This window comes from Lissotriton vulgaris, chromosome 10 (genome assembly GCF_964263255.1).
Source record: "Lissotriton vulgaris chromosome 10, aLisVul1.2, whole genome shotgun sequence".
In the NCBI taxonomy this organism is placed as follows: domain Eukaryota; kingdom Metazoa; phylum Chordata; class Amphibia; order Caudata; family Salamandridae; genus Lissotriton; species Lissotriton vulgaris.
The window spans coordinates 135650280-135664790 of record NC_141698.1 but is presented as its reverse complement, the minus strand read 5'-3'; positions in this window follow the sequence as shown (position 1 = coordinate 135664790).

Sequence of the window (14511 nt, the reverse complement as noted above, 5' to 3'; positions counted from 1 at the left end):
TGACGGAACGGTTCCGTAACGAACCCGCCCGCCCATTAATTAGTCAGCGCAGGCGCGGTATTCGTGCCGTGCAGGCGCGTCGAGCGGGCCGTGACGGAACCGTTCCGTCACAAGCACAGCTCACCCGTGGCTTGTGACGGAGCGGTTCCGTCACAAGCATGCGACAGGTTAAACTGCTGCTTGTTTTGTACTTGTTTCATGGATGTATGAGCGACACTTGAACTGCTGCTTGTGCTGTACATCTTTGATGTATGTATGAGTGACGCTTGCATGTTTGCTTTTGCTGTACTTGTATGATGTATGTATGAGTGAAGCTTGACTGCTGCTTGTGCTGTATATGTTTGAAATATGTATGAGTGAAGCTTGCCTCCTTGCTTGTACTGTATTTGTAATGTATGTATGTGTGAAGCTTGACTGCTGCTTGTGCTGTATCTGTTTAATGTATGTATAAGTAAAGCTTTGACTGCGTCTTGTGCTGTACTTGTTTGATGTATGTATAAGTGAAGCTTGCACTGCTGCTTGTGCTGTAAAAGTTTGATGTATGTATAAACAAGGCTTATACTGCTGATTCTGTTGTACTTGTTTGATGTATGTATGAGTGAATCTTAAACTGCTGCTTGTTTTGTAAAACAGAAGTGAACTGTAAAAAAGCCAGCATGCTAGGAAGCCATTACTATGGTGGTAAACAGGAACATTACAGCAGTTACGAAAGGCGTCAATAAAAAGTGCTTTTTAAAAAGAGAAGAAACATAGTGTCACGTTAGCACGCTGAAGCAAAGGCAAAAAAAAGATATAGACTGCTAGCCTCATGCTTAAGCCTCCAATAAAGTCGTCCACTTATTACAATACGAGAAGTGTGTTTGAGCCAATGCTTAGCGGTATTATGTAGCTTTGCATATAATGCGCCCCAAGTGTTTTGTATATATATTTGAACAAAATCGGTGCTACCATACACTTTTGTTTCAGGCCATAGTTTGTGTACTTTCAGGTGTAACTCTGTCCCTATTGCTTAGCTTAATGAAAACTCCTGATACAGAGCAATAATTCCCTTTTATACATTAATTGCCTTTTATAGATGAGCGGATATGCTGTTAATATAATTTTAGCCATAATATATATGCGTACCCACATTATCAAATGGGACGAAATCATTTAAAACAGAGTGGAATAAGTTTAAAAAGAAAATATAAAGTAGCTAAATACAGCGTCGTTTTAAATGAAACAGTAGTTTTTGTAATAATAAAGGCCAAGAAGGGCAACATTTGGCACCGCTTAGGAAACTGAAAGCAGACATGGCGCCTGGGAAGCAACTTTTAAAGTACCGTTGTGACATTTAACACTGCCCCTGCATTTCAAACAGGAAATAAATTACCATGCCACACCTGATAGTCCCCTCTATTTACAACCTTGGTTGTAAAACAACATCAACAGAGAAATACTAGAACGCCAGCCTCTAAGAATCACAACTTTTAACAGAACTACAGCTAGATTGTGTAGCACTTTAAAATCATGCTGTAACAACACCACATGTTAGAACACGTTGCTATAAGCATATTAAATTAGGTTGCACATGTCTTTTTAATGTAAAGTAGGTTGCAAATGTGTAATGGAACATGCTGTGAATAGGAAAAAAATAAAAATAAACTATAACCAATTTTAGAGAGGCCTTAAAATTTCACAATATGCTAAGCGCCAGCAGACACGCATTTTGAAAAACAAGCACGTTAAACGAGAAATGCCATTTTTTATAAACCATGCTGTGAATAGTAAAAACACTAACTGTAAGCATTTTAAAGATGCCTCAAGTTTCCATAAAAAGGAGAGCAATCACCGAGCACGTACTTTGAAAAAGAAACCATTAAGCTGTTTACCATTTGTAACTGAACACAGCAAAAGGAAAAAAGTTATAAATACATGACGCCATGTGCCTGCACCTGCTATTATTTTGTGAGCAAACTCAGACACGCGGCGCCTTGTAAACAAATACCATCATCTCATATGGTGTGAAAGCCTCACATGGTGCTACTGTACCATATTAGAACACATACTGCCATGTTTTTCGGCGTCACTGATTTGTGGCAAACTAAGTCAGAGTTAGCGGGCCACAGTGCTACGTTATGCTTGCTTGTCAAAACGCAAATTATATTGTACTACAATTGTGCACATGTTCTGGCAAGTATCAAATGCTTGACTGAAACACTACAGAATACTCACGTTATGAAACTAGTCCTATGTTGGTAAATAGAGACATTACATTATTTACAAAATGCATCATCAAAAAGACTATTCTAAAAAGCCATAACACATACTGCCAAGTTAGCATGTGTAACTGAACACAGCAAAGAAGAAAAAAAGTTATAGATGCACGATGCAATGTGCTTGTACCTGCTATTGTTTTGTAAGGACACACAGACATGTAGCGCCTTGTAAAAAAAATAGCATCTCCATGAAAGCCTCACATGATGCTAAACTACCACATGATACCACCCTCAAAACTCACGAATATTTATACTACCAACAGCAAGGCACTACTTGCTTTTAACAATACGCTGCATTTACAAGCCACGTACATAATGGAGTGCAAACTACATCTGTATAGCCCTGTGATGTAGGCAAGACACATAATGCCATGTTAGCAGGCCTAACTGAATGATGCTTGTGATAATGTTCATTATTTAGAACAAAATTAAAATGTAAACAAAGCAGCATGTTAAGAAGCTGCTCATATGCTGGTAAACAGAAGCATCAAAGCACCTAGAATAGGCGTCACAGAAAAGGGCATTTTACAAGGCCTAAAAACATAAACTCTAGTTGGGTTATCTAACTAAAAATAGCAAACAATTACTACTACTTGTGCTTTATTTGTTTGATGTATGTATGAGTGAAACTTGCAGTTCTGCTTGTTCTGTACCTGTTTGATAATTTATGAGCAAAGCTTTCCCTGCTGCTTGTACTGTACTTGTTTGATGTATGTGTCAACAAAGCTTGCACTGTTGCTTGTGCTGTACCTATTGGATGTATGTATGAGCGACGCTTAAACTGCTGCTTGTGCTGTACCTGTTTGATGTATATATGAGCGACACTTGAACTGCTGCTTGTGCTGCACCTGTTTGATGTATGTATGAGTGAAGCTTACATCTTTGCTTGTGCTGTACTTGTTTGATGTATGTATGAGTGAAGCTTGACTGCTGCTTGTGTGGTATCTGTTTGATGTATGTATGAGTGAAGCTTGCATCTTTGCTTGTGCTGTGTTTGTGATGTATGTATGAATGAAGCTTGATTGCTGTTTATACTGTATCTGTTTAATGTATGTATGAATGAAGCTTAACTGCTGCTTGTGTTGTACTTGTTTGATGAATATATTGTTTAATGTATGTATGAGTGACTCTTGAAGTGCTGCTTGTGCTGTACCTATTGTATGTATGAGTGACGCTTAAACTGCTGCTTGTTCTGTACCTCTTTGATGTATGTATGTGCAACACTTGAACTGCTGCTTGTGCTGTACCTGTTTGATGTATGTATGAATGAAGCTTGGATCCTTGCTTGTGCTGTATTTGTAATGTATGTATAAATGAAGCTTGACTGCTGTTTGTGCTGTATCTGTTTGATGTATGTATGAATGAAGCTTGACTGCTGCTTGTGCTTTCACTTGTTTGATGTATATATTGTTTAATGTATGTATGAGTGACGCTTGAACTGCTGCTTGTGCTGTACCTGTTGGATGTATGTATGAGCGACACTTAAACTGCTGCTTGTTCTGTACCTGTTTGATGTATGTATGAGCGACACTTGAACTGCTGCTTGTGCTGTACTTGATTAATGTATGTATGAGTGAAGCTTGCATCTTTGCTTGTGCTGTATTTGTTTGATGTATGTATGAGTGAAGCTTGACTGCTGCTTGTGCTGTATATATTTGATGTATGTATGAGTGAAGCTTGCATCATTGCTTGTGCTGTATTTGTAATGTATGTATGTGTGAAGCTTGACTGCTGCTTGTGTTATATCTGTTTGATGTATGTATAAGTAAAGCTTGCACTGCTGCTTGTGCTGTACCTGTTTCATGTATGTATGAGCAACAACTGCTGCTTGTGATGTACCTGTTTGATGTATGTATGAGTTATGCTTGCATGCTTGCTTTTGCTGTACTTATTTGATGTATGTATGAGTGAAGCTTGACTGCTGCTTGTGCTACATGTATTTGATGTATGTATGAGTGAAGCTTGCATCCTTGCTTGTGCTGTATTTGTAATGTATGTATGTGTGAAGCTTGACTGCTGCTTGTGCTGTATCTGTTTGATGTATGTATAAGTAAAGCTTGCACTGCTGCTTGTGCTGTACTTGTTTGATGTATGTATGAGTGAAGCTTGCATCCTTGCCTGTGCTGTGTTTGTGATGTATGTATGAATGAAGCTTGATTGCTGTTTGTACTATATCTGTTTAATGTATGTATGAATGCAGCTTGACTGCTGCTTGTGTTGTACTTGGTGATGTATATACTGCCTAATGTATGTATGAGTGACTCTTGAACTGCTGCTTGTGCTGTACCTGTTGGATGTATGAGTGATGCTTAAACTGCTGCTTGTTTTTTACTTGTTTGATGTATGTATGAGCGACAGTTGAACTGCTGCTTGTGCTGTACTTGTTTGATGTATGTATGAATGAAGCTTGTATCCTTGCTTGTGCTGTGTTTGTGATGTATGCATACATGAAGCTTGACTGCTGTTTGTGCTGTATCTGTTTGATGTATGTATGAATGAAGCTTGACTGCTGCTTGTGCTGTACTTGTTCGATATATATTGTTTAATGTATGTATGAGTGACGCTTGAACTGCTGCTTGTGCTGTACCTGTTGGATGTATGTATGAGCAACGCTTATATGGCCGAGATACCCGCCACCCCCTCTCAACACACTCCCCAAGGATGGGAAACCGGAAACAGTTCTGAACTTTTGGAAGACGGGAGGGAGTGACCCTCCCGGCCGTATTTATTAAAATATGAAACAAAATTAAAACATTAAAATAACAGTTTCATATTATGTACAATTTCATTACCACATTGCGATGTTTGGCTAACCTTAACATATTCTCTAATACAAAGGTTCTCCTAGCCGAACTAACATCCTACAAAACATTAACTTGAAATTTTGAAATTGTACATCCTAACGTTTAAGGGCCAACGGCAAGGTCGTAACCGGTGTCAAGATCCCTAAACCAGAAATATCCCCCTCACTTGTGAGGGGCGACCGCACAGAGGTGTACCTCAAGTGCAACTACCAATTTCCCTTGACTTGACGGGGGCCCCAATAAACTCGACGCCACTTAAAGGTCGTCCGAGGACTCGTGTGAGGTATCTAGAAGGTAGCGTAGACCCCCTCCCAAACCCCACACAACTTACCACATCTGCCGTCGCAGATATCCTGGCCCCGGGAAATTCCCCAGGAGGGGGCTGTAGCCCCTCCTACCCAGGAAGGGGCCTTGACCGCCTTTCCTTTCCTTTCGGCGTCCCATCCTTAGAAGGGACCGCCTACCCGTTGAGGGGCCAATGGCCACCTCCCTCGAGCGCTCCCATCCGTAATGGGTGACGCCCACTCATAGGGATCTACCAATTAGTGCTCACCGATCATGACCTTACCGCCACAGGCCGGATAGTTGACCGGCTATCCGGACCCCCCACACACTCCTACCTAAAGGTCATGTCTTAAAGTCCCCAGCCAAGCTATCAGGTCTCCTATGAGTAACTCGTTCCCCACCCGGGACAAATGAACACCATCACCCAAATACATACTGTCCCCTTTAATACAACCATGCGAAATAGAATGCAGTGTACTTGAACGGAACAATCGACTCACTTTATTATTAATCTTCCTTACTGAATGATTCAGAGCAGAAACTGAAAGAGCCCCCCGCCACACTTTTCGCGGGATCATATGGGACCATGCGATTGTGCACCCTGGAACTCTTCTCGCTAACCAACTTACAGTGGAAAGCATTGCCTCAAGAAGTAGTCGTCTACCAGTGGACACCAAATCGTTGCCCCCAAGATGTACTATGACTATAGCCGGCGGTGACCTCGTCCGCCCTAACAAACCCTCAAAAAATGATTGAAACTGGTCAATACAGAGCCCGTCCTTTCCGTAGAAGGACACACTGTACCCGTATTCCCCAGCCACGTGAATCATGTCACCTGCTTTGAATACGTCCGCGGCCCGCCTCACGTATGAGTGGCCCACGACCCACACCTCCTTTTTCACAGCCGGTGATGTCTGACCGCTGACCCGGTGTTGGGTTGACTGCACAGTCCGCCCCGCCTCGTAGGCTTGCGCAACTGAAAACCAAACAAAAACAAGAAGCGTGAGTACATCATTACAGCTTCACAACATGTGCAACCGCACATACCTTTTATAACAGTTCGAGGACCAACGCCCCACACGTTTAACTTGTTCGACATTCAGACCCCTGGCTGTAGCCTCTGTGGCAGCCCCTATCCGAAAGGAATGGGTCCCAAACTCGCCGGGGTTCAAGCCCGCAGCGGAAATTGACATCGCAAGCACCCGCTGAAACTGAAACCTCGTCAGTGGGGTGGTGTCAGCGTGTCTCAACAAGGTCCCCCCCATGATGCCACCCTTTGCGCTAAATATTCCTCTACGCAACTTACCGGGCACATGGAGGACCCGGGAATCCTTTGTATGATTATGCAGTCCCCCATCGCACCCTGGTCGGTCTTGGACCTGACAAACGAAATGGACATTGACTCCCCTCTGACCTGAACGTGCTCTCGGCACAGTCCCCCCATCACATCCCGCTTGTTCCTCGCCACCAGTTCGCTTACCCGCATAGCCCCATGGAATGCCAGCGCAAAAGCGGCTCGGAATAACACTGTTTCATACTGGGATGAACACGTTGCAGGGAGTACAGATAATAACAGGGCCAGCCTATCCAGACCTATCGGGCGCCTTTCATCTACTCTGCGACCCTCAAGGCGTTGCCACCCACGTAGCGCTTTTTGTACAACGAAAGACGCTGTCGGGTCCTGGATCCCATAAGCCCTCGCCACAAAGGAAATGGCTGCCCGATGCCTCTGGGCCGTAGCCACAGATTTGCCTGCCTGATGTAAAGACAGCAGGAAGTTTACTACCCACTCCTCCTGGCCCCAAAGCTCCCCTCCAGCAGTCCCCAAAAAGGCCAAATAGGAACGGAACGCCCCTTCATATGCCTTCCTTGTCCTGGGTGCTAAACTCTCTCCCACGAGGTTTCATAGTTCGGGGCACCGAGAGACCAGAGAGCTTCGGGAAAGGGTGCCGCCACCGGGTCCGCTGTGGGCAGAAAACCCCAGAAGGCCTGCATACGGAAACGAGAAAGCGCATCAGCCGCTTGGTTCATCACCCCCGGCACATGTCTTGCCTTAAATAGGACATTCAATTGCATACACAACAAAACAATTTCTTTGAGCAGCCTCAGGATCCATTTGCATCGTGCCGCCTGGCTATTGATACACTCAACCACGGTCATGTTATCAGACCAGAATACCACAGAGTGATCTCTAAACCCCTCAGGCCAAGTTTTTAGGGCCACCAGAATGGGGAACAGTTCAAGAAAAGCAATGTTACTCGTCAGCCCACCCTCATGCCACCATGACGGCCATTTTTGAGCCGACCATTGCGTGCCAAATATGGCACCAAAACCAATGCTCCCTGCCGAATCTGTCCACAGCCCCAGCTCCTCGGAGGACACCGCCGGTTTGTTCCAGACAACTCGACCATTGAAATCCGCCAGAAATGCCAACCAAATGCGCATGTCCTGGCGAACCTCCGCCGAGAGCCTCGTGCGATGGTGACCCTCCCTCAGGCCGACCATGGCCTGAGCGATCGAGCGGGAAAAGGGGCGGGCCATCGGTATTACTCTCAGGGCAAAATTCAGCTGTCCCACCAATTGTTGTAATTGCTGCAGCTTAACCTTAGACTGACTAATACACGTTTCCAGGGATGCCCTGAACCTTAGCACTTTGTCTCTTGGTAAACGAAAACAACCCTCCTCCGAGTCGAGCTCGATCCCCAGAAACTCGAGGCAAGTCGAAGGACCCACAGTCTTACCTGGTGCCAATGGCACACCAAAATGATTCATTAAGACACAAAATTCATTCAAAGCCTGACCACATTCCGGATCCCCGGCTGCCCCTAGAAACAAAAAGTCATCGAGATAATGCATAACCTGTTGAAACCCCGTCTTCCTTGTGAAGACCCATTGCAGGAAACAACTGAACTGCTCAAAATAGGCACAAGATATAGAGCACCCCATTGGCATACATCTATCCATGTAATAGTGTCCCTGAAACATGAAACCAAGAAGACGCTGATCGTCTGGATGTACCGGGAGCAACCGGAACGCTGACTCGATATCAGATTTCGCCATCAGCGCACCGGGCCCTAGGCGATTCAATATGGCTACGGCCTCATCGAAAGATGCATACCGCACTGAACACACTTCCGGGTCTATCGCACCGTTTACGGAAAGACCACGTGGGGCTGACTAATTATGTATCAGCCGAAACTCACCCGGGTCCTTCTTGGGGACCACCCCTAAAGGGGAACAAACAAAGTTAGCAACCGGTGGCACGTTAAACGGACCGGCGACTCGACCTCGAGCCACCTCTTTCCCAATCTTCTCTTGTACCACGGTCGTGTGCTGCAAGACTGATATTTGGTTTTTACATTCCGCTAAACCCTGAAACCCCCCCACTGGGATGCGGAAACCATACGAAAACCCGTTCCGCAACACCCCAGCGGAAGCGTGATCCGGGTATTCGCTGAGCCAAGGAATCATTGCCATGGTATCAATCGGAGTAGGTAAAGGCGCCCCTCGGACTATTTCAGACCTGTTTGGCGCCTCCTCTACCCCCGTTATCACCCGTTTTGGCTCTGCACATGGACTCAGGATGGGACGCTTGCCCACACCCACTACATTCGTGCCTAAATTTGCATGACCCCTGGGGCCTCGTACATTTACCCCTGTTAAAGTTCCAACAAATCCCCCTTTTACCTGTGGTGCCGTTCGGCCTGGAGTGGTAGTCGTTACTCGCACCTGATCGAAAGGGCGTCCCAGCATATTGGCGGGAGGACTCCCCCACACTACTCCCTACCAATGGCAAATTCAACATACCAGTATCCTCCATTTTCGACCATGACACAGAATCGTAACAATCCCAAGTTAAGTTTTTATCATGTTCTTTAGCTTTTCTGAAAATATTATCGTAACAGAACCACTGATTGCCCCCATATGACACAGAATACCCCATGATCCGTGACTGGTAAATCGGCAATTCAGACAGCAATTCGGGCCTACGTTCGCCCAGGATGGATGTAAAAATCCCCCACGCCTTGCCCCAATTGCCAATGTTTTCATTTACCTTAAAGGCGGCCATCTTTGCGCGCCAAACACTTGGATGCATGAGCTCCTTTTGGCTCTTGACATGCTCCATCTCATAATGATCGGTAAGCAACGAGAAGATGTTTACATACTCATCTGCCCATATCTTCTCCTTAATAGCTAGAGGGACATGTTGACCCAACTTTTCCCTTCGTGACGGGGCAGACTCATCCCTCGCAATCGGCAATGGCCGCTTACCTGAACCGGAAGCTGTATCTGCGGCTGAGCCTATCCCAGGTGGCTTTCCTCCTGCCGCAGCCGGCGTGATAACTGGCGATGCTGCCTTCGCTGCCTCCCTCGTTTCACGCAGTTGCCTCATCAAAACCCGTGCGTCGTCAGCCGTGGCGCCCTCGCTATTCTTACCCAACCACGCTGCTAATTGTGCTGCCAGCTCGGGCGGCATATCCTCCCCGGACGCGGGGGTGACCACCACGGGAATCGGATTCCCCTCTGCCGGCGCCGGAGTTGGCTCTTCGAGTGGGGTACAGGGAACCGGGATGTCCCCTCCAGCTGCTCCCCTTCTGGGCCTCTTGCCTTTTCCTCCCGGAGCTGCACCAGCCAACGGACGTTTCGGTCCCTCTTCCCCGTCTTTTTCCGCCATTCGCTTCTTTAGGTCGGTCACCTCTTTCATAAGAACACGCAGCATCTGGTCGGTAGTCATTCGCTTTCCAACTTTCTTCCCCAACAGAGTATCTGTAAGACAAACAGGAAAGATTACCACGCTCAAAATTGGCTCTTCGTTCCGTCTCGAGCTCACGTGCAGCGAGGGGGTGCAGCTTCAGAGCACAGGAACAAGAGGATGCGTTCTTGGCTTGTTGCTCCTTTTATCCGTCTTCAGGGCGGGCGTAAACCCGCCCCTGCCTGCCCCTAGGGCGTGGCCGGCCGCGTCAGTGTCTAGGCCAGCCCACTCTAGGGCGGGAAAAAGCGCGCCCCGGCTACGCCGCTTCGGGCATACCAGCCGAGGCTTGCCTCCCGCCCAAAAAATGGCTTCCCGGGGGGCTCGTGGTACTCAGCCATACGTTCGGGGGGACCGAATGGTCGCCCCTTTCCAAACTCCTGCTTGTTCTGTACATGTTTGATGTATGTATGAGCGACACTTGAACTGCTGCTTGTGCTGTACTTGTTTAATGTATGTATGAGTGAAGCTTGCATCTTTGCTTGTGTTGTATTTTTTGATGTATGTATAAGTGAAGCTTGACTGCTGCTTGTGCTGTATATATTTGATGTATGTATGAGTGAAGCTTGCATCATTGCTTGTGCTGTATTTGTAATGTATGTATGTGTGAAGCTTGACTGCTGCTTGTGCTTTATCTGTTTAATGTATGTATAAGTAAAGCTTGCACTGCTGATTGTGCTGTACTTGTTTGATGTATGTCTGAGCAAAGCTTAAACTGCTGCTTGTGCTGTAGATGTTTGATGCATGTATGAGTAAAGCTTGCACTGATGCTTGTGTTGTATCTGTTTGATGTATGTGTAAGTGAAGCTTACACTGCTGCTTGTACTGTACCTGTTCGATGTATATATGATTGAAGCTATACTGATGCTTGTGTTGTACTTATTTCATGTATGTATAAGTGAAGCTTGCACTGCTGCTTGTGCTGTACTTGTTTGATGTATATCTGAGCAAAGCTTGAACTGCTGCTTGTGCTGTAAATGTTTGATGTATGTATGAACAACGCTTGAACTGCTGCTTGTGCTGTATCTATTTGATGTATGTATCAGTGAAGCTTGCACTACCTATTTGATGTATGTATCAGTGAATCTTGCACTGATGCTTATGTTGTACCTGTTTGATGTATGTATAAGTGAAGCTTGCACTGCTGCTTGTGCTGTACAAGTTGATGTATGTATAAACAAATCTTATATTGCTGCTTATCCTGTACTTGTTTGATGTATGTATGAGTGAAGCTGCTTGATTGCTGTTTGTACTATATCTGTTTAATGTATGTATGAATGAAGCTTGACTGCTGCTTGTTTTATACTTGTTTGATGTATATATTGTTTAATGTATGTATGAGTGACTCTTGAACTGCTGCTTGTGCTGTACCTGTTGGATGTATGAGTGACGCTTAAACTGCTGCTTGTTCTGTACCTGTTTATGTATGTATGAGCGATACTTGAACTGCTGCTTGTGCTGTACTTGTTTGATGTATGTATGAATGAAGCTTGCATCTTTGCTTGTGCTGTATTTGTGATGTATGTATAAGTGAAGCTTGACTGCTGTTTGTGCTGTATCTGTTTGATGTATGTATGAATGAAGCTTGACTGCTGCTTGTGCTGTACTTGTTTGATGTATATATTGTTTAATGTATGTATGAGTGACGCTTGAACTGCTGCTTGTGCTGTACCTGTTGGATGTATGTATAGTGACGCTTAAACTGCTGCTTGTTCTGTACCTGTTTGATGTATGTATGAGCGACACTTGAACTGCTGCTTGTGCTGTACTTATTTAATGTATATATGAGTGAAGCTTGCATCTTTGCTTGTCCTGTATTTGTTTGTCCTGTATTTGTTTGATGTATGTATGAGTGAAGCTTGACTGCTGCTTGTGCTGTATATATTTGATGTATGTATGAGTGAAGCTTGCATCCTTGCTTGTGCTGTATTTGTAATGTATGTATGTGTGAAGCTTGACTGCTGCTTGTGCTGTATCTGTTTGATGTATGTATAAGTAAAGCTTGCACTGCTGCTTGTGCTATACTTGTTTGATGTATGTCTGAGCAAAGCTTAAACTGCTGCTTGTGCTGTAGATGTTTGATATATGTATGAGTGAAGCTTGCACTGATGCTTGTGTTGTACATGTTTGATGTATGTGTAAGTGAAGCTTGCACTGCTGCTTGTACTGTACCTGTTTGATGTAAATATGACTGAAGCTTACACTGATGCTTGTGTTGTACCGATTTCATGTATGTATAAGTGAAGCTTGCACTGCTGCTTGTTCTGTACTTGTTTGATGTATATCTGAGCAAAGCTTGAACTGCTGCTTGTGCTGTAAATGTTTGATGTATGTATGAATGACGCTTACTTGTTTGATGTATATCTGAGCAAAGCTTGAACTGCTGCTTGTGCTGTAAATGTTTGATGTATGTATGAACGACGCTTGAACTGCTGCTTGTGTTGTATCTATTTGATGTATGTATCAGTGAAGCTTGCACTACCTATTTGATGCATGTATCAGTGAAACTTACACTGATGCTTATGTTGTACCTGTTTGCTGTATGTATAAGTGAAGCTTGCACTGCTGCTTGTGCTGTACAAGTTGATGAATGTATAAACAAAAGTTATACTGCTGCTTATGCTGTACTTGTTTGTATATATGAGTGAAGCTTAAACTGCTGCTTGTTTTGTAAAACAGAAGTGAACTGTAAAAAAACTAGCATGCTAGGAAGCCATTACTATGGTGGTAAACAGGAACATTACAGCAATTACGAAAGGCGTCAAAAAACAGTTCTTTTTAAAAAGAGAAGAAACATAGTGTCACGTTAGCCACAAGCAAAGGCAAAAAAAAGATATGGACTGCCAGCCAAAATACAAGAAGTCTGTTTGATCCAATCCTTAGCGGTATTATTTAGCTTTGTATATGATGCCCCAAGTGTTTTGTATATATATTGAACAAAATCGGTGCTACCATACACCTTTGTTTCAGACCATAATTTGCCTACTTTCAGGTGTAACTCTGTCCCTATTGCTTTGCTTAATGAATACTCCTGATACTGAGCAATAATTCCCTTTTATACAATAATTGCCTTTTAAAGATAAGTGGAGATGCCGTCAAAATAATGTTAGCTATAATATATTACTACCCACACTATCAGAAATCATTTCCAACAGACTAGGATAAGTTTAAAAAGAAAATATAAAGTAGCTAAATACAGCGTCATTTTAAATGAAACAGTAGTTTTTGTAATAATAAACGCGAAGAAGGGCAACATCTGGCACCGCTTAGGAAACTGAAAGCAGACATGGCGCCTGGGAAGCAACTTTCAAATTACGGTTGTGACATTTAACACAGCCCCTGCATATTAAACAGGATATAAATTACCATGTCACACCTGATAGTCCCCTTTATTTACAACCTTGGTTATAAAACAACAGCAACAGAGAAATACTAGAACGCCGGCCTCTAAGAACAGCAACTTTTACACGTACTTCGAAAAAAAACATGTTCATAGAGGAATGCCATTTTTGTATGTAACATGCTGTGAACGGTAAAAACACTAACTAAAAACATTTTAAAAATGCCTCAAGTTTTCATATAAAAGAAAGCCGCCAGCAAACACGTACTTTCAAAAAGAAAGCCATTAAGCTGTCTCCAGCAAACTAGCAGACGAAAGGCACAGAGCCAACACACATGTACTATATAAAACTAGTATGTCGATTTAGACTTCCTGTAAAGAAATATTTAATACAACACTATGATTAAAAAGCACACGTTGGGGAGGAGCCTAGCCAGCAGCCGAGATGGCCGCCTAGCGCCTCGGCTCCGTCGACCCGGGTGCCTTTCTTCGACATCCTGACCCTAATCCTGCACCTCCGCGAACCCCACTTACCTCGGAGACGCTCCCACTCCCGCTGCGACGGATTTCGGCGAAAGCGGAGCGATCCCGGGGGTGTAGAGCCTCCGCTTCCACCCCGGCCTCTTGAGTGGCCACGGCAGGGACATCGAGTGCGGAGACGGCCGGCGGCGACATCAACAGCGGCGGCCGCAGCGGTGGGGGAGGAGCCGGTGACCTGCTTCCACGGGCTGGCGCTGGGCTTTCTCACAGCAGCTTTTCCCGGCTTGGCTGCCCAGCGCGCCTCCCCTGCAACATTGTGTCGCCGTCACTCAGTGTATCCCGGCCTCGCTGGATGAGGGCCGGGATTGCTTCTTTGTTGCACTCTCCCACGGCGGACGCCATTTTCCGCGTCTACATTCTTGCATCTGCCAGTGGATTTCCCTGTTTTGCCGGCTCCCTGGTCTATGAAGCCCCCTTTTGACCGGCTGCCTTCACATCCCAGTGCCAGCTGTGTCCTGCTGACATTGCGCAGACCTTCGGGGATGGCTCGTTGACGGGTAAGGCTTGCTTTCATGGCGCTCCACAGCCGTGCAC